Here is a 21,681-nt window from a genome sequence, read left to right on the forward strand (position 1 = left end):
CACCAAGTTACACAGTCCCAGTCGTTATCTTTCCTCCTTTCTTGTGGTGTCTCACATGCTCCCCACCTTCCTCTCTCAACCGTATTCATAGTTACCTTTTTTCAGTGTACTTACATTGTTGTTCTACCATCTCCCAAAATTGTGTTCCAAACCACGCACTCCTGTCTTCTATCACCCTGTAATGCTCCCTTTAGTTTTTCCTGTAGGGCAGGTGTCTTGTTCACAAGGTCTCTCATTGTCTGTTTGTCGGAAAATATTTTGAGCTCTCCCTCATATTTGAAGGACAGCTTTGATGGATATAGGATTCTTGGTTGGCAGTTTTTCTCTTTCAGTATCTTAAATATATCACACCACTTCCTTCTTGCCTCCATGGTTTCTGCTGAGAGATCCGCACATAGTCTTATTAAGCTTCCTTTGTATGTAATGGATCGCTTTTCTCTTGCTGCTTTCAGGATTCTCTCTTTGTCTTTGACATTTGATAATCTGATTATTAAGTGTCTTGGCGTAGGCCTATTCATATCTCTTCTGTTTGGAGTACGCTGCGCTTCTTGGATCTGTAATTTTATGTCTTTCATAAGAGATGGGAAATTTTCATTAATTATTTTCTCTATTATTGCTTCTGCCCCCTTTCCCTTCTCTTCTCCTTCTGGGACACCAATGATACGTACGTTATTGTACTTTGCTTCATTCTTGAGTTCCCTGAGACATTGCTCATATTTTTTCATTCTTTTCTCCATCTGCTCCTTTGTGTGCAGGCTTTCAGGTGTTTTGTTCTCCAGTTCCTGAGTGTTTTCTTCTGCCTCTTGAGATCTGCTGTTCTATGTTTCCATTGTGTCTTTCATCTCTTGTGTTGTGCCTTTCATTTCCATAGATTCTACTAGTTGTTTTTTTGAACTTTTGATTTCTGCCGAATATATGCCCAGTGTTTCCTTTACAGCCTCTATCTCTTTTGCAATATCTTCTCTAAACTTTTTGATTTGATTTAGCATTAGTTGTTTAAATTCCTGTATCTCAGTTGAAGTGTACGTTTGTTCCTTTGACTGGGCCATAACTTTGTTTTTCTTAGTGTAGGTTGTAATTTTCTGTTGTCTAGGCATGGTTTCCTTGGTTATCCAAATCAGGTTTTTCCAGACCAGAACAGGTTCAGGTCCCAGAGGGAAGTAATATTCAGTATCTGGTTTCCCTGAGGGTGTGTCTTAGAAAATTGCTCCACCCTTTGATGCCTTGGGTCACTGTGCTTTTCTGCCCAGCAGTTGATGCCTGTTAGCCTATAATTCTTGACTGGTGTGAGGAGGTGTGGCCGTGTTCCCCCAGGCTCTGGGGTCTGCTTCTGAATGGAAAGTGCCCCACCCCTTTCCTCCTAGAGAAGACAGAGCCCCCAGGTGGAGGTCATTAGCATTTCAATGGTCTTGCTCTCTGCTTGTGCTGTCTCCACCCTTCCCCAAGTCACAGCCCTGAAAACTGAAAATGACTGGGGCTTTCTCCACTGAGCCAAAAAAGAAACAGATAGTCCCCTTCAGACCCAGTCCAAGGCGACCCTCCAGCTCTCCAAGGTCAGTCGTCACCCAAAGCCTCTGTCTGTTTTTTGAGGATGCGTACCTGTAGCGAGCAGTTCACACTCGCTACTTAAAACCCCAGTTGGAGCTCAGCTGAGCTATTTTTGCTTGCTGGGAGAGAGCTTCTCTCTGGCACCATGAGGCTTTGCAGCTCGGGCTATGGGGGAGGGGGTCTCACGACTTGGATCTGCAGGTTTTACTTACAGATTTTATGCTGTGTTCTCGGGCAATCCTCCCAATTCAGGTTGGTGTATGATGAGTGGATGGTCTCGTTTGTCCCCCCGCAGTTATTCTGGATTATTTACTAGTTGTTTCTGGTTTTTTGTAGTTGTTCCAGGGGAACTACTTAGCTTCCACTCCTCTCTATGCTGCCATCTTGCCACTTCTCATGCCATTTTTAATTTGGAAGATTTTTTTCTGATGACGCCTTTATAGAAACTTTTTGGAGTTTCTAATCCTATTTCCAGCATGTACTATCAACCCCAGGCATATGGGATCTTGAGAAGCATTCCTAGACTTTCTTATGGGTTACCCTCTCATGCACATAGTTAATGCCATCAATAGGGTGTTTGTTGAAGGCCCGGTTTTCCTGGCCTTAGCGCTGTTAATATGTTTTGATCATTACTCGTCTGGCCTTTTATTGGAATATATTGTGTCTTCTAAACTCTCCAAGACATGTACACCTTTTTTAATTTTCTATCATTTGTTTTCCTAGAGGTCTAACCACATATTTTAGTACCTTGAATAAGTTTTAGAAGCTATATTCTCTTTTCTCAATGATGCATATACCACCTTCTTCTCAGGAGGATGACACTGTAGAGAATGATCACTAATTTGACCTCCTTTGCACATCTTCTCTCCCTCCTTACACTAGTGTATCTGTGGCAGCATCTTTTGAAGTTTTCTTGTGATTTCCCTTTGGTTAAAGCCAGTCCCTATATCTTCTTCTTCAAAAAAGGTATTAGCTTTGTGGGGGAACCCTTCTTCCTGTTGGGGTTCCTAGATCCACTACTGGCCTCCAAGGAAACCAACTCTGGGACCAGTAAAACATCATATCTTGGAAGAGGGAATTCTGTGAATGCCATAGCAGATACAGTCTTCCTTTGAATTGTATTGTCCTGATCAGCAGCTCAGGAAATTTGGCCCTATACCCTCAATGAAGAGAGTGCCTCCAATGTACAAATAGATTCTTTCTTGGCTGGATCTTGCTGGAGCCTTGACCATACACTCAGATTTTTTTCCTGGTAAGGGTTTTGATGCCCTGTAGTTTTCTGCTCTGTGGTTTCTCTCCTTTCTTTACCTTAGGTCAGGGAGATGGGGAGGAATTATAACTAAAATAATTTGAGAATGTGGAGTTGTTTTAAGGGACATGAGATGATGTATGTAAAAAACTTAGCAAAATGCGTGGCACATAGCATTTCCATAAATCAATTTTTTCCTCTTTTTCTTCTTTTCTTCTTCCACTACCTCCTCCTCTTTTATTTCTCTCCTCCTCTTCCCCCTTTTCTCTTCCTCCTCCTTTTCCTACTTGTGTTTATACTTCTCCTTTTTGCTCTGTTTTCTTCTTCTCCTTCTCTCCCCCAACTTCTTATTTAAATCACTTTCAGGAATGATCTGAATTCTAAGGTAGGAATCTAGTCTCTATTATGATAAGCACCCTTGTTTGGATCACTACAATAAAGAGAACTATAGGAATTCAGCCTTCTGGGTTCCACCTTGGATAAAGTCACTGCAATCTCTGGCTTAGTTTTATTGTTTTAAGAGTGGACTTTAGCATTAGATGAGTGGTTAGACTAAATGACCTTTAAGATTTCTTCCATTCGGTAGAGGAACATTTTGTACCTGACTTTGCTCATGGTTTTTTCCCATGCTTTGCCTTTATTATTCTGACAATTCCCTTGATGCTTCTGTTTGAAACCCTACTTCCTTTGTGAAAGTCTTTTTTAGTACCTCACATATTACTTATCTTTTGCTGTGTGGCTAATAGCCACAAAATGGATGGCTTTAAAACAGCGATAATAATTTATTATCTTCATGAGTCTGTTGAATAAGAAATTCAAGAGTGGTTCAGCTGGGTGGTTCTGATTCAGGATCTCTGGTGAGGTTGAAATGAGATGTTGCCTGAGGATCTACTTCCAAGTGGCTTATTCACATAGCTGGCAAGTCAGTGCTGGTGATTTGATTCTTCTCCAAGTAGGCCTCTCCATGGGGTTGCTTGAGTGTCACCAAAGCATGGCAGCCAGCTTCTCCAAAAGTTAGGGATCCAAGAGATCAAGGCAGAAGCTGCAATATCTTTTTCTGACCTACCACTAAAAGGTATAATGATGGTCACACAAAAGAGCCCTGATTCATTGTAGAAGGGGACTACAGAAGGGTGTGAGCACAGGAAGGTGAGGATCATTGAGGACAACTTGGTAGCTGACTGCCACATCTCTCCTTACAGTGATATTTGTAAAATGACTTTCTTTCATTGCTGAATTCCTCTGATGAGTGAAGAATAAAGCCCGTCCCTAACCTTTGGTGATGGCATCATGGAATTCACCTCCTATGCTCTCCCATGCATTGTTTTTGCCCCATAGCATGTCTGCCTGTGCAGATCCACTGGGCTTGGCACTATGCTTGAATCCTATATAAGAAAATTTCTCCAAGTCAAGAAATGGGGTGATATTTCTTGACTTGGAGAAATTTTCTTATATAGGATTCAAGCATAGTGCCAAGCAGAAGTAGGTACTTTATGTTTTAATATATAAATGCTTTATGATTCCTTTTTAAAATTCATTCCATAACTGTTTATGGAGTACCTACCTTGTGCTTAATTAACATGCTAGGGACTGTTGTAAGCATTGGGTGATAAAGCAGTGAATATAACTTACAAAGAACTCTGCTCTTGTGGAGTTTACATTCTTGTAGCTGGTAGTGGGGTGAACGGAAAATAAAGAAGTAAAATATGTAGTGTATTAGATGGCAGTAAGTGATACACAGAAATATAAATCAATAAAAGGGATAGGGTAATGAATTGGAATGGCTAGCAGTAAATACCTGAAACTATCAAACTATAACCCAGAACCCTTGAATCTTGAAGACAATTGTATAAACATGTAGCTTATGAGGGGTGACAATGTGATTGGGAAAGCCATATGGACCACTCTCCCCTTTGTCCAGTGTTACGGATGGATGAGTAGAAAAATGCGGGCAAAAAAAAAAAAAAAAGGCACCCAGTGTTCTTTTTTACTCTAACTGTTCGTTTTCACTTTAATTTTTATTCTTATTATTTTTGTGTGTATGGTAATGAAAATGTTCAAAAAATTAATTTTGGTGATGAATGCACAACTATATAATGTTACTGTGAACAACTGACTGTATGCTTTGTATGACTGAATGGTATATGAATATGTCTCAATAAAAATGCATTAAAAAAAAGGGATAGGGAGTTGCTGGGGTAGGAAGAGTTGCAATTTTAAATAGAGTAAACAGGGAAGCCTCAGGTAACAGTTGAGTGAAGGCCAGCAGAAGATGAGGGAAAGAACCAGGTATATGTCTTGGGAAGAGGCCTCCAGGCAGAGGAAGCAGCAAGTGCAAAGGCCCTGTGGCAGGAATGTGATAACAATATAGTGATATCTATATTATATTAAGACAGCATCTGTGGAGTAGTTTGCTGTTCCAGAGCCTTGCTATTCTAGTATTACGCAGGTTAGAGATGGCCTAAACAACTTAGGCAGACTATCTTTCCTCTTCAGTTGCACATTTGTTTGTTGAACGCTTACCATTTGCCAAGCCCTGACCTAATGTCTGTGGAACACAACAGTAAAACTTAGATCTTGCCTATAAGTAGCTCAGAGTCTTGTGGAAACAATATGTACTAAATACTGTGTCAGCAAAGTGTGAGCAGTGTTCCAAGAGGAAATTAAACTGTAGAAGTTTAGAGGAGAGAGGACATACTCATTGAAGATCTCAGGAAAAGTCGCACAAAATGAGGGAGTATTTTAGGTGGTCCTTGCAGCTTTCAGTAGAGTTAAATCAGCAGAGATGGTTGGAGGAAAATAGATGGAGAGCAGAGGGCTAGGACATCAGTTCTTCTAAAACAAGATATTTAGTGAAGTGATTGCAAATAAGCTGATTTCCAGAAGTTCAGTGTCCTTCCTTTTCAACCATAACACTATTTTTTTTTCTCTTTTAGTTCTAATCAATATAAATGCAACATAAAAGAACTCATGGGTGTTTCCTATGCTAATAGCTGAGTGTGGGGAGAAATAATCAGTTGATCTTTTCCTGGAAGCGTGTCTTATCATGAGGCCATTCAGTTCCCCTAACTGGCACCTTGTTCTATTTATAGATCCTGTGCTGCAACAGGCTATGCTGGTAATTTGCTGAGAACTGGTACAGCCAGCAGGTCAGATATATTTTGCAAAGGGTTTCTGATACACAGTCCATCTTCATCAAAGAACCAGTGTTTTCTCTGAGTAAAACAGTTAACATCTGTGGAATAGTCAGCCATTCAGCAGCTCTGACATCCTAGAATATGCAGGTTGGAATGGCCTAAACAACCTAGGCAGACGAACCTTCCCTTTCAATTCCACAGAGTTATTGAACACCTACTCTGTGCCGGGTGCTGTCCTAGGTACTTGTGGGTGGCCTATGCCATTACAAGGGGATAATGAACATGAGGTAGTAACAGTTAGGCAGATGGATTATTGGATGGGAAACTTGCCCAGGAGAGCTTTGTTTAGGTCTTAGTTTAGCAATTATTTTTCTGAGTTTTGTGGATGAACAAATGTTTAGGAACAGAATGATTTTATTCGTTTGAAACCTAATTTGCATTCCCATGGGGATTAATATACACAGCAAAGTGCTCTGTGAAAGTTAACCTCCCTGACAGAGGAGGTTATGCAGCATTAAAAATTGCTGTTTGTGCAAATTAATCTTAATGTAATAATATTAAAAATTAACAATTAATCACCATTAACCAATCTAATATTAATGAATAATATTAATTAACATTAATTTAATAATTATCTGTCTGTTGCATTGTGATAAGCAAAACTAAGAGTCCTTATTTCTGCTGATGGATAGTATTTCACTATACCCAGAAAAGCCAATGATTAAGATCACTTGTCCACTTTTACTAGAATTAAGTGCAATTCTTCTGTAATTGCTTCTAAGACTAAAAGTAATAAGATACACAATTCAAGTAGAGGTTCTCTCCTAGTTTATAAGAATTGTTCTCTTTCCTTTTCTGCCTCTTTCTGCCCTTCTTCCTCCTCCTCTGTCCCACCATAAACCCTCTCTCTTTCCTCCCTACCTGCCTTGTCCCTCCCTCCTAACTTCCCTTCACTCTAGCCCACCCTCCTTCCCTCCCTCCCTCCCTGATCCCCAAGCCAACAATGTAGGGCAAATGTATGTGTTCTCAGCAGTCATCTTCTCATGGACCTCAGAAAGACTTTGGACACTAAAATTATACACCAAACTTTTGCCTATTTATGTATATTAATTTTTATGGTGAGAGCATTTATACCATTTTTAGATTTTCAAAAGAATCTGTGACCAAAAAGGGATAAGAAACACTAGTCTAAGATTACATAAGGGTAAACCGTCTTCTGAGTTGAATTTGACTGTAGACTTCTCTGAAATACTAGAGCTAAAGAACTTCATGTGGCTCAGCAACCACAGGAGCCAATTCTAGCAATGTGGGCTCACCCTTCAAAACCACCAGAAGTGTATCTCATGTCCAGCTTATGCATTTCTTCCCAGGATTAAGGCTGTTAACCAGATGCCAAGCAGGGTTTTCTGTCTTACAAAAAAAAAAAAAAAAAAAAAAAAGTAAAGAATAAAAAGAGATAAACAGAAACCATTCATGTAAAATAGTTATAGAAATTTTCTTACTTTGATCAAGGAATAAAAGCCTAAATTTGAATGACCAAGCACTTTTGTGCCTCAACACAGGAGGGTATCTTTGTGATTTACCATATTTTAGTGATGTTTTCTTGTAATTAAACTGAGATGCTAGATATGCATTTTTTTTATTTTCTATTTTTTGTTCTTTAATTTGTCTTCCTCCTAAAGAAGAACCTTGGTAGTGCTGGACTAGGGCTGCTCAGAGACTATGTCACTTGGTTCCAGTCCTCCAAGATGATGCAAGGAGATAATTTAAAGATATATAAAAAAATCAATTGACCTTAGCATAAAACATTCTAATACTGGCCTAATACTGAGCTTGCACCATGTGTAAGTCAAGGTGATTTTATTTTGGGTGGAATTAAGGACTAGAACTGTGGCTGTTCCAGGCCAGGAATGTAAATAATAATAATTTTCTTCTGACTGAATCTAGTCAGGCTTCTAGAGCCAGTAGGGGCCAGGGATGACTGGGTAGACTGGACTACTATGGACATCCTACATTTTTGGAGCAGTTTTCACAGGTGGAAATGAAAACAGTAGTCTGTGAGCTCAAAAATGAGCAGATGCTACTGTTGTGAAGTAAAATGAGAAAAAAATGAAGAGGGTAGATGGGACAGCCTGGTGAAGGACAAGGATCCCGGGTTTGATTGCCACATGGTAGAAAGCAAGGCCTTAGGAAAGTGGGATGATGGTTTTTGGAGATTGGAAGAAGACAATAATGTCTCAAGGATTGATGATGCCAGAGCAGGGAAGGTATGCAATGACAAAGATATAGTAATCCAGGGAGAAATACCCGGGTGTATACCATGGCTGGCAGAGAAAGACTGGATTTGAAAATGATTAGGTGAAACCCACGGCGGGATTAGTGCATGATCGAGTTCGTTGAAGAAAGGGTAGAGATAGAATTATAGATTACTTAGGTTTCTGCTTTGCAGTATTTTAAGATCTTGATGTTGAAATGTTTCAAGGAAATGACACCTGAAAGAAAGTCTCAGAGAGAAGATGGATAGTTGTATTGTCATCATGTTTAGTTTGAGTTGGTGACAAGAGCATAAGGGTGGGCTTAGGGGTAGAAAAGGAAGACATGTTTGTCATCTACTTACAGAGATTAACTGGACCCTCTGACATGTGTAAGCTAAAGAAAGAACTCGATTATGGTTGGGTAAGGCAGAGAAGCAATCGTCCTCTCTTGAGTCTGAAGCTTGGCCGTGTGTTATTTGATATTTTTTTTTCATTAACTTTTTTTGGTATTACCTTTTAGTTTTCTTTTCTAATAGGTAAGAAGGATAATGATGCTTCTTTGTTTTTCAAATGAGTCAATGACTTCTTTGCCTACCCACTACAATGCTAGAATAGAATTAGAAAACAATGGTTGCATTTATATAATAAAGTATTTTCGATATTCATGAACAAGGGTCATAACCTCAATGAAGACATAAAAGTGTGGCTGAGGTTGTATGTGTGTGTGTGTCTGGGTTTACCAAATCTTCTGAAATCAACAACTTGCTCCACAGATATTTATTTAATTCATACTCTGAGCCTGGTATCCTACAGGAGGACATGAGATGCTAAATGCAGAACCATTAATAGAGCATAGCGGTCCATCTCTAGAGTCAACCTGTCTGGACTAGAATCTGGGCTCTACTCTTTATTAATGGTGTGATCTCAGGCAAGTTGCTTAACTCTTCTGTCTCACTTTCCTTATCTATTAAATGGGAATAATAATAATATTTACCTCATACCATTGTTGCAAAGATTAAATGAGTTAATACTTATTAAGCAGTGAAAACAATACCCCAAAATTAGTAACCACTCAATAAGTATTAGCTATTATTATTATTATTGCCTTTACATTGATTACAGCATAATTAAATACATAATTTACCCACTGGCCAGAGTAAGAATGACAAGAACCAGGGAAAGGGTTCTGTATACACAAGCACAGAAAGAACATGGAGTAAGAGAGGTATCTTAGAAAGATTGTCTTGATCCCGGAGGCCATTCTAATACATGAAAACATTTAGAACAATGTCTGGTAACAGTTCCCCCTTGAATATTTTAGCTACTCTTGGTTGGTCATAAACTGGGTTTCTTCATCTCTGGAACATTGAATAGAAGTCCATATAAACTAGGAAGTATAAAAAATATAGAAGGAGTGAGAATAGAAAAAAACAATATTGTACCTTCTGCATTGGCTAATTGTGGACCCCTAATAACACTAATTGAAAATAATCTTGGCTAGACATCTCTTTAGTCATTGAGCTCTTGAAAAGCAAGATATTACAGTGGTAAAGAACACAGGTTGTGGAGCTATTTTACCAGAGTACGAATCCCAGGTCTACTGTATGCTAGATGTATAACTTTGGACGAATCATTTAATCTCTTGGTTTCCTTATCTGTAAAATAGTAATAATAGTACACACTCCATGTGGTAACTCTTAGGATTAAATGAATTAATATACCTAGAACAATACCTAGCACAAAGTAAACACTCATAGTAAGTGGCTTTTACTCTTTTAGCCATCTCTTCATGCCATTCACAACTGGAGGTTATTTCAGGGTCAAGGTACTTTTTGCATTAAAAATTGGTCAAGGTTTGGTAACTCTTGAAAAATTTCAGAAGAGCAAACAGAGTCTTGAAATACTGAGGAATTTAGATGAGGCATACTTTTTTAATTTACAAAATTTTGCTTCACTTTAGACATACATAAATAGCAAAATGGATATAAAGATGTGCATATTATAGAAGTGGTATTTCCCCCATGTGATTTCTCTTTTTAAGAATATATGTGCACTACACACACACACACACACACACACACACAAACATACATATTTATAAAGGTACTGTCAACTCATGATTTAGGATTTAATCTTTTTTTTCCCTTCCCAAGAATCAGTATCTATTCCATGTGCAGTTATCTATGCAGTACAGATGGAAATGATTGAGGATCTTTATTTTGGTGTTGCCACTACTGTGGCTTTGATTTTGCATATTTTTTTAAGTCTGTCTGTTCACCATGATGCCTTGCTAATCTTGGTGTTTAATGCCCTTGTTCATAGCTGCTCCATTTGTCCTTGAGTATGAAGGACTTGCTCATCACCATGAGACGGTGGCTTCATTTTATTTTCTTGCTTATAGCTAAATGGTGATGTTGAGGAAATATGCCAGTTAAGTCTGACTGTTGGCAGAAAACTGTTTAAATATAATCAGATGATCTGGAGGTTGTTCTTACTCCCCGCAGTATGCATTACTAACCTTATTGAGTGATGTTTTTCTTCTGAAATGAAACTTAAAGGGCGTATAAATAGAAGTTAGAAAAACTTCTTTCACTCAAGATCTGAGCTTCATGTTTTAGAAATTAGGAAGGTTAGAGTGTTTACTGATTCCTGCTTTTATAGTTTAGCCAATAATTCAAACATTCCAATTTTAAGCCATGGTGGCTCTACTGCTATTTTTGCCAATAAAATACTACTACAAAAATAAGGTGTTCTAGTTTGCTGATGCTGCCGGAATGCAAAACACCAGAAATTGATTGGTTTTATAAAAGAGGGTTTATTTGGTTATACAGTTACAGTTCTGAGGCCATAAAATGTCGAAGGTAACACATCAACAATCTGGTACCTTCACTGGAACATGGCCAATGGCATCTAGAAAACCTCTGTTATCTGGGAAGACATGTGGCTGGCGTCTGTTCCAAAGTTCTGGTTTCAAAATGGCTTTCTCCCAGGACGTTCTTCTCTAGGCTGCAGTTCCTCAAAAATGTCACTCTCAGTTGCTCTTGTGGCATTTGTCCTCTCTTAGCTTCTCCGGAGCAAAAGTCTGCTTTCAATGGCCGTCTTCAAACTGTCTCTCATCTGCAGCTCCTGTGCTTTCTTCAAAGTGTCCCTCTTGGCTGTAGCAGCTTGCTTCTTCTGTCTGATCTTATATAGTGCTCCAGTAATTTAATTCAGACCCACCCAATGGGCAGGCCAACACCTCCATGGAAATTATCCAATCAGAGTCATCACCCACAGTTGGGTGGGGCGCATCTCCATGGAAACACTCAACAAATTACAATCTAATTAACACTGATAGGTCTGCCCACACAAGATTACATCAAAGATAATGGCTTTTGGGGGGACATAATACATTCAAACTGGCACATAAGGTCATGTGGAAAAATTACAATCCATGTTATACTCATTCCCTTTCACTCTATCCTCCACTAACCTGCTACTTCATAATTACATTTGTCATTTTATTTTTTCTAATTTGATACTTATTTCCATTGAGGGACAGAGTACAAGCCAATATGGAATTCACAATAAGAGCTCTTTTCTCTGATATCAGCTGCCACTGGAATGCTATTCTTACCAAACTTGTTACTGGCTTTTCTTTCTTCAACTGAAGTCTTTTGTTTTATGGTGTAACTGGTATGTCTAATTGCCAATCTACAAATATTTATTGATATTGTTTACAATTTGTGATTTAGAGGAATCATTTTGGAAATGAAATGCAGCAATTTTGTTGCAATAGGTTCTGATGAATGGATTTGATTTCTTTTTCATGCATTCAACTATATTGTATCAGCTAGCCATGTTTCTACTACATAATAAACCACCCCAAATTCAGTAACTTAAATAAAAGCCATTTATTATCATAGCTCACGTATCTGTCCCATGGCTGGGGACTGGCTGATCTTGGTGGGGGTCAGCTGGAGTGATTTTGCAAGTTTCAGCTAGCTTCATTCACATGTCTAAGGCGAGTTTAGAGTTGGCTGATCTTGGCTAGGCTAATCTGGGTGTGTCTCTGAGACAGGTTTGTCTTCACAGTTCAGGTATCATAGTTTGCCCTCCAATCTCGATTCCCTGATAGAGCAATGTTTATATTTGTATGCATCAGTTTAGTAGGTCTATATAGGACACTGAACATTTAGAATATAAACTGTCCTGATCTATTTCATGAATATAGGCACTTTGAGAATGGTTTTGCTGGATTTTAATAGCTGATTTTAATACCTGTCTTCATTTTGTCTTTTAAATTTGTATTTACTCAGTTGTGTTTCATTTGGTTTGCCTTGTGAATTATTTCATCACATTAATCTTATCTGAACAGTGAGGGATCCTGCCTTACCTCACAATTTCCTGGTAATTGTGTGCAACCTTTTCCTTAGGGATGCTTTCTTCTTTTAATTTTAAATATGTACTGTGGCTATATTTCATCTTACTATCTTCCTTCCGGTCTCTGCCAGGGATAAATAATGCTCAATTTGGACAGGTTGTATGTGTTGTTGACTTCAGGAAGCAAATGGTTCCTCAGGGCCACAGCAGAGACATCAAAATATCATTGCTAAGGGGGATCGTCCAGGAAGATGGTGGAATAAGGACAAGCAGTACTCACACCTTCACCAAAAACACCTAGAAAACAGGCAGAAACTCTCCAAAGCAGTGGTTTGGGGGCTTAGGAGACCAGGGAAGGGCCACTGGGACACATAAGGAAGAGCTTGATGAAAAAGCAGAGAAATTATGACTGAAAAACAGGGGTGAGTGAACTGAAATGTGCCTGTCTCCACACCCTTGCTGGTGGCTGTGCATCGGTCTGGTTCTTACCAGGTGGCAAAACACAGTGCAGTCCAAAGTGAACCCTCTTGGTCCCGCAGCCTAGAGTCTTTCCACATGGGAGTCCAGGAGCCAGCAACTCCATTATATCCACAAACAGAGACTCCATCATGGTTCCAGGTGTCCACTCCCACCCCAGAGGCCAGCAGCTTTAGGCACCTGAATCTGGGGGTGATGGGGAGCCCTCCCCTCACAGAGAAAGGGATGCAGAACAGTCCTGATCTGGTGGTTGGCTGGCAAGGGTCCTGCAGCCTTGAATGTTTCCATGCCTGGGACAGGGCGCTCATGGCTCTGCTATTTCCAGGAACAGAGAGGCAGGGGTGAGGGAGGGAGCTCCACTGTGACATGTGGTGCCTGTGCCGGTTTGGATATATTATGTCTCCCAGAAAGCCATATTCTTTAATGCAATCTTGTGGGGGCAGACTTATTAATCTTTTTGATTATGGTGTGACCTCTTAAATGAATGTTTCCATGGAGATTTGACCCCAGCCATTCAGGGTGGGTCTTGATTAGTTTACTAGGGTCCTATAAGAAAGCAGCTGAGAGAGACTTTTGAGAGAGACACTTGGGAGCTGATGCTTAGAGATGCCTGGAGATGTTTGGAGATGGTAGCCCAGAGTTTGCCCCAGAGAAGCTTAGAGAAACAAGCCTAGAGACATTTTGGAGAAAGCCATTTTTGAAACACAACCCAGGAGCAAAGGAAGAGCAGACACCAGCCATGTGCCTTCCCAGCTGACAGAGGTGCTCTGGACACCACTGGCCATTCTTCAGTTAAGGTATCCTCTTGTTGATGCCTTAGTTTGGATACTTTTATGGCCTCAGAACTATAAATTTGTAACCAAATAACCCCCCTTTATAAAAGCCAATCCATTTCTGGTATTTTACATAATGGCAGCACTAGCAAACTGGAACAGTGCCCATCCCCCACCCCTGAGGCGGGCAACTGTGCATCAGCCTGGTTCTTGGAGACTCGGCACAGTCCAGGTTCAGTGGCTAGCCAGTGAAGTTAACCCTGTCAGTCCTGCAGCCTAGAGTTTTTCCATGCGGGAGTCTGGGAACCAGCAGCTCCATTGTATTCACAAACAGAGACTCCTCTGTGGTTTCTGGCATCCATCCCCTACCCCTGAGGCTGGCAGCTTGTGTGTGTGTGCCTGGACCTGGGAGAGACAGGGAGGCCCTCCACTCAGGAAAAGAGGGAAATACAGAACAGTATTGATCTAACAGTTGGCTGGCGAGGGTGACCATCTGGGTCCCGCAGCCTGGAACCAGACCTTGAGCTGGTCTGGACCCTGCCCAGCAGGCTCCTACAGTCTGGGAGAGGCAGGGTTGTGGGGAATAGGTTGCCCAAGATCACCATGTGCTGGAAAGGCTGGGAAAGTGCAGTCTTGGAAGCTGCTTCCTGCCCACCCTCTAAGGCCCTTCTGAAAGGGGTTTTACCCCCTGCATGAGACCCTGGTCCTGGTTTGGCTGGGAAATACTAATGAACCAAGTGTCAATGGAGACCTTCAATATGAACCCAAGCAACAACAAAATCTTAGACAAGAGAGGGAAACCAACTTTCAAAATAATCTTATCAAGATAATCAGATGCCCAGAAACAAACAAAAAAAGATTACAAGGCACATCAAGAAACAAGAAGATAAGGCCAAACCAAATTATCAAATTAAAAAATAAGAGGAGACACAGAATTTGGAACAAATAATCAAAGATGCTCCAACTTATTTCCTAAATAACTTCAGTGAGATAGTTAAAGAGATAAAAGATATCAAGAAGACACTAGAAGAGCATGAAGAAGAATTTGAAAGAATACATAGTAAAATAGCAGGTCTTACAGAATAAAAGATACTGTGGATCAAATTAAAAATATACTACAAACACACAATAGCAGGTTTGAAGAGGCAGAAGAAAGATCAGTGAACTAGAGGACAAAACAACCAAATTTGAAAACCCAAAATAATAAATGGAGGAAAAAATGGAAAAATTTGAACTGGAGTTCAGGGTAATGATTGACAACACAGAGCACACAAATATACAAAATCACAGTTGTCTCAGAAGGAGAAGAGATGGTAAATAGCCAGGAAGAAAATTTGAGGAAATAATCGAGGAAAATTTCCCAACCCTTATAAAGATAAAAATATGCAAATCCAAGAAGCCCAGTGTACTCCAAATAGAATAAATCTGAATAGATCCACTCCAAAACACATCAGACTGTCAAATGCCAAAGAGAAGGAGAGAATCCTAAAAGCAACAAGAGAAAAGTGATTCACCACATACAAGGGAAACCACATAAGGCTAAGTGCTGATTACTCATCAGACACAATGGAGGCAAAAAGGCAGTGGTACTATGTATTTTAGATACTGAAAGAGAAAAAATGCCAGCCAAGAATCCTTTATCTAGCAATGCTGTCCATCAAAAGTGAGGGAAAGTTTAAAATATTCACAAATAAACAAAAGCTGAGAGGATTTGTTAACAAGAAACCTGCCCTGCAAGCAATACTAAAGGGAAAAAGAAAAAAGAAAAAAAAAAAAAAGGCAAGAGAGGCTTGGAGGAGAAATGATTATCAGTAAGGGTAACTAAAAGGATAAAATGAGAGAAAAATAATAGATCTGACAAATAAAAGCCAAAGGATAAAATGGTCAAAGTAAGGATGGCTTTTACAGTAATAATACTGAATGTTAATGGGTTAACCTCTCCAGTCAGAAGACACAAAGACACAGATTCCCCCTACCTGGGACATGACTCCCAGGGATATAAGTCTCCCTGGCAACGTGGGACATGATTCCCAGGGATGACCTGGCCCTGGCATCACAGGATTGAGAATGCCTTCTTGACCAAAAGGGGGAAAAGAAATGAAACAAAATAAGGTCTCAGTGGCCAAGAGATTTCGAGAGGTCATTCTGGAGGTTACTCTTATGCAAGCTTTAGCCAGATATTGCAAATTGCCACAGTATGCCAAGCCCCAACCAACAGTATTCCTGAAAACCTTAAAGAAAACCCTGGGCTCTGTCTAAGACTCTATAAAAGTTTTGCTTAGTAAGTTTATTTTTTCAGAAACTTAAGGTCTCTAGACTGTTCCTATACCAGATAAGTCCTGAAACCCAGAGGTACCAGTCTTTCCAAGAAAATCAACGAGGTTCATTCCTCTGCCCCATAAGGTCAACACCCCTTTCCAACATGTAGAAGCTAAAATGGTTATTCTAGTTTGCTAATGCTGCCAGAATGCAAAACACCAGAGATGGATTGGCTTTTATAAAAGGGGGTTTATTTGGTTACACAGTTCCAATCTTAAGGCCATAAAGTGTCCAAGGTAACACATCAGCAATCGGGTACCTTCGCTGGAGGATGGCCATTGGTGTCCGGAAAACCTCTGTTAGCCAGGAAGGCACATGGCTGGCATCTGCTCCAAAATTCTGGTTTCAAAATGGCTTTCTCCCAGGACGTTCCTCTCTAGGCTGCAGTTCCTCAAAAATGTCACTCTTAGTTGCACTTGGGGTATTTGTCCTCTCTTAGCTTCTCTGGAGCAAGAGTTTGCTTTCAATGACCGTCTTCAAAATGTCTCTCATCTGCAGCTCCTGTGCTTTCTTCAAAGTGTCCCTTTTGGCTGTAGCGGCTTGCTCTTTCTGTCTGATCTTATATAGTGCTCCAGTAATTGAATTCAGACCCATCCTGAATGGGCAGGCCAACACCTCCATGGAAATTATCCAATCAGAGTCATCATCCACAGTTGGGTGGGGCACGTCTCCATGGAAACACTCAAAGAATTACAATCTAATTAACACTGATAGATCTGCCCACACAAAATCACATCAAAGATAATGGTGTTTGGAGGGACATAATACATTCAAACTGGCACAATGGTCATTGTCCAGATATCCCTGAAGATTGAGAGAGTGATCAAATGAGAGGGAGGAGGTGTAACTGAGAAATTAGGATTTAGCAAATGATTATGACTAGTAAATCATTATATGGATATTTCTTTTTTAGTTTCTAGTGTATTGGAGTAGCCAGAAGGAAATACCTGAAATTGTTGAATCCAGTAGCCTTGATCTTTGATAATGATTATATAACTATATAGCTTTTATCATTATCATGTGAACCTGTGATTGTAAAATCCATATGACTGACACTGCCTTTACCAAATGTATGGGTAGATGAGTAATAAAATAAAGAATGCATGAAAAAAGAAAAATAATAATAGGTTGGGAATATGGGGAAAAAATCCCTACATAAACTATGGACAATAGTTACAGCATTACCTTAATAATCTTCCATCAGTTGTAACAAAAGTAACTATCTTAAAAAATAGAATTACCAAAAAAGTGTTATCAACTGTAACAAAATTTCCACACCAATGCAAGTGCTGGTGGTGGGGAGGTGAATGGGAATCCTGTATTTTATGCATTTTGTTCTATATACCCACAATTTTTCTAATTAAAAATAAGAGAGAGCGAGGAGATAATGGTAGAGGATGTTTCTAGAGCTACTGAAGTAACCAGGGAGCTTTCATCACATAAAAATATCACTACTGTCTTTCTTTTATTGAAACTAAAATGTTCTTCCTAAAGAATTCTTGATAAAAATAAAGGTTAATTTGTTCACAAGAAAAAAGACACAGATTGTCAGAATGGATAAAAAAATATGATCCCTCTATATGCTGTTTACAAAAGACTCATTTTAGACCCAAAGATACAAATAGGCTGAAACTGAATGGATGGAAAAAGATATTCCATGTAAGCAATAACCAAAAAAAGCTGGTGTAGCCATACTAATATCAGACAAAATAGACATTAAATGCAGAAGTATTATAAGAGACAAAGAAGGACACTATATATTAATAAAAGGGGCAATTCACCAAAAAGAAATAACAATCAAATATTTATGCACCTAATCAAGGTGCCCCAAAGTACATGAGGCAAACACTGGCAAAACTGAAGGGGGTAATAGACTTCTCTACAATAATAGTGGGAGACTTCAACACACCACTCTCTTCAATGATCTAATGTCTAGAGAGAGGATCAACAAGGAAATAGAGAACTTAAATAATATAAATGAAATAGACCTTACAGCCATATATAGGTTGTTGCACCACAAAACAGCAGGGGATACATACTTCTCAAGTGCTTATGGAACAGTCTTCAGGAAAGACCACATGTTGGGGTACAAAATAGATCTTTATAAATTTTGAAAGACTGAAATTATACAAAGCACTTACTTTCTCCGATCAAAGTGGAATGGAATGAAGCTGGAAATCAATAACAAACAGAGAACCAGAAATTTCACAAATATATGGAGATTAAACAACATGCTTTTAAACAATCAGTCGTTCAAAGAAGAAATTGCAAGAGAAATCAGTAAATATCTTGAGACGAATGTAATGAGAAAACAACATATCAAAACTTACGGGATGGAGCAAAGACTGAGAGGGAAATTTATATCCCTAAACCCCCACATTAAAAAGGAAGAAAGAGCTAAAACCAGATAATCTAACTGAACACCTGAAGAAAGTAGAGAAAGAACAGCAAACGAATCCCAAAGCAAGCAGAAGGAAAGAAGAAAGATTAGAGGGGAAATAAATGAAATGGAGAATAAAAAAACGATAGAGAGAATCAGTAAGACCAAAAATTGGTTCTTTGAGAAGATTGATAAAATCAACAAACCCTTAGCTAGACTGACAAAGACAAAAAGAAAGAAGCTGCAAATAAAATCAGAAATGAAGGTGGGGGGTGGGGTATCACCACCAACCCTGAAGAAATAAGAGGATACTATGAACAACTGTATGCCAACAAACTAGACAAAGATGAAATGCACAATTTCTTAGAAACACAGGATCAACCTATACTGACTTGAGAGGAAATAGAAGACCTCAACAAACCAGTCACAAATAAAGACGAAGAGATTAAATCAGTCATCACAAACCTCCCTACAGGCCCCTCCCACAGACGAGGGCCCGGGCAGCCGTGGGCGTGTTCCCCGGCTGCACCCCGGCGTTGGCGGGGCACGGTGTGGCCCAGGGGCTGCGAGGCTGCCCGGCTGCCGGCTGGGCGTGCAGATGGCGCCTCCTCCGCCTCTCCTGAGTCCCGGCCACGCCAGGCACCGTGCGGCCACCAAGGAAGAGTGCCATTTGCCCGGTTCCGGGAGCCCCACTGGCACTGCACGCCGTGGTCCATTGTTTCGGCTTCTCTTTCTCTTCCGGACAGGTGCCAGCGGCACCCCGGCCCTGCAACTGCCAAAGCCTCGGCAGGAACGGCGGACCCGTGGGCGCCGGGCAGGGGGCGTCTCCGGGCGTGCGGCAGGAGATGAAGCACCTAAAGCCGTGATGGTCAGACGGGGAAGGCCTGCTGCACCTCACCATCCTGCTGAGCTTGGCGGACCTTTACCTGCTACTCCCCCCGCCCACCCTGCTCCCGGATGAGCTGCTGCTCCTGGGCGGCCCGACCAGCTCCGCCTACACGCTCAGACCCGTCCCGGCTTCGGGAGGGTGGAGGCGCAGGGGCCTGCTGCACCCCAAGGGCCGGGAGCCGGTCCCCGCGACGCCATTCAAGTCCGCCGCCTTGATGGCCTGAGAAGTTGGTATCAGCATGAGCGGCGGCAGCCGGGGAGGAGGAGACGGTACTAGCGGAACCCACGGCACCAGGAGGTGCTAAGAGAGCGCTGTGAAGTTGTGGATTATGGTTGCCAGCATGAGGAAAATGAGCTAAGGGCGTTAGTCCAGAAGAAGGAATCACCACAGCAGATCAGTGAAGATGAAAATGAAATAGCAGCTAAACCGGACCGAGAGGCAGAAAAGGCCACCGAATCTAGAAATGAGAGACGTCTGAATGGCACAGACACCTCTTCCTCTCTGGAAGACTTATTTCAGTTCTTTTCATCACAGTCTCTCACTGGGAGATACCCCACCTCTTCCCAGCAGTAGCAATGATGTCATGAATTCTTCACATTGTAATGCAGATTTTAGCCAGGCTCTGAGTCATGATGTGAGTCTGCATGAGGCCATGTTGCTGTGTTCCAATAATATATTTAGAAGAGATCCGGTAACTAGGACTTCACAGCCACATGAACCTTTTCTGCAATTATATGCTTCTTCCACCAGTCCTTAGCAGATCCTTCCTGGAACTAATCTGACAGGATTTCTTCTGCTTGTTGACTATCAGATGAGGAATCTAATAAGCCAGGACCTTCTATATGACCTTGCTGTAAACATATTTGATGAGATAAATTTATTGTCTTTGGCCATGGAAGAAGGTTTTGAGTCAATGGAAGTTTCTCAACTTTCTGAAGAAGCAGATTCTGATTCTGGGCTCTCTTTAAATTCAAGGCACTGTAGCACATCTGTCACCAAGTCTAATTCCTCTTACTGTATGTGTGATGAAGGTGCTATAGGCTATACTAGTACCCTTGAATCTCTTTCCCATCAGGACTTAGGAGCTGTAGGAGGCTGCTACCCAGAGCCTGATAAGCTTTGTCACATGGATCGGAGTGATTCTGGTTTACTTGGAGAACTTGCTTTTCAACACATAGTTCATAACCACACTTACTGCTTACAGCCAAGTGCATTGGGATCCTTTCTGAATCTCTTAAATGGCCTGGGAAGTCTCAAAAAAATAAGAAATGGGTGTCACGATAAACAACATGCTAAATTTTTCATATTCCTTTTTCTATAGATGAAATTGTCCTCATGCCTGTTGATTCTTTCAATAGCATGCTAGCTAAGCAGGTGCTGTTTGACAGACTTACAAGTGTCACTGATTTGTGATAGCAGAAGAGGAAAAAATAAAATAGCAGCTCAGAAGTGTTGTAAATGCAAATTAGATGTAATTTTGAATCTAGAAGATGATGTATGTAACTGGCAAGCAGAAAAGGAAACCCTTGAGAGAGAGAGCAGGCCCAGTGCAGCAAAGCTGTTAACATAATGAAACAGAAACTGCATGACCTTTCTCATGATATTTTCGGTAGGTTAAGAAATGACCAAGGTAGGCCAGTCTATCCAAACCAGTATGCTGTTCAGTGCAGCCATGATGGAAGTGTTTTGATTGCACCCAAGGAACTGGGCAAAAGACATGAAAAGACATTTTTCCAAAAAAGAAATAAAAATGGCTAGCAAGCACATGAAAAGATGCTCATCTTCAATAGCTATTAGGGAAATGCAAATCAAAACCACATTGAAATATCATCTCATACCCATTAAAATGGCTGCTATTAAACAAACAGGAAAAGCTACAAGTGTTGGAGAGGATATGGAGAAATAGAAACGCTAATTCACTGCATGTGGGAATGTAAAATGGTGCAGCTGCTATGGAAGGTGTTTTGACAGTTCCTCAGAAAACTAAATATAGAGTTGCCCCATGACCTGGCAATTCTGCTACTTGGTATGTACCTAGAAGATCTGAAAGCAGTGACGTGAACAGACATTTGCACATTGCCGAAACATGGAAACAATCCAAGTGTCCATCAACCAATGAATGGATAAACAAAATGTGCTATATACATATGATGGAATATTATTCAACAGTAAGAAGGAAAGAGCTACTGAAGCATGCAACAAAATGGATAACCTTGAGGACATAATGCTGAGTGAAATAAATCAGGACAAATATTGTATGATTTCGCCAGTATGAATTAATAAAATATGTAA

The 21,681-nt window shown here is 40.4% G+C and overlaps 1 protein-coding gene and 1 pseudogene across 2 annotated transcripts in view; both read left to right on the top strand.

Moving 5' to 3' along the window:
* CREB3L2 (cAMP responsive element binding protein 3 like 2) overlaps window positions 1–21,681 on the top strand; it is a 124,789-nt gene that overhangs the window by 61,744 nt on the left and 41,364 nt on the right. The gene's annotated exons all lie outside the window — the stretch shown is intronic.
* LOC119534049 lies at window positions 18,836–21,192 on the top strand (annotated as a pseudogene).

This window comes from Choloepus didactylus, chromosome 5 (genome assembly GCF_015220235.1).
Source record: "Choloepus didactylus isolate mChoDid1 chromosome 5, mChoDid1.pri, whole genome shotgun sequence".
Classification (NCBI taxonomy): domain Eukaryota; kingdom Metazoa; phylum Chordata; class Mammalia; order Pilosa; family Megalonychidae; genus Choloepus; species Choloepus didactylus.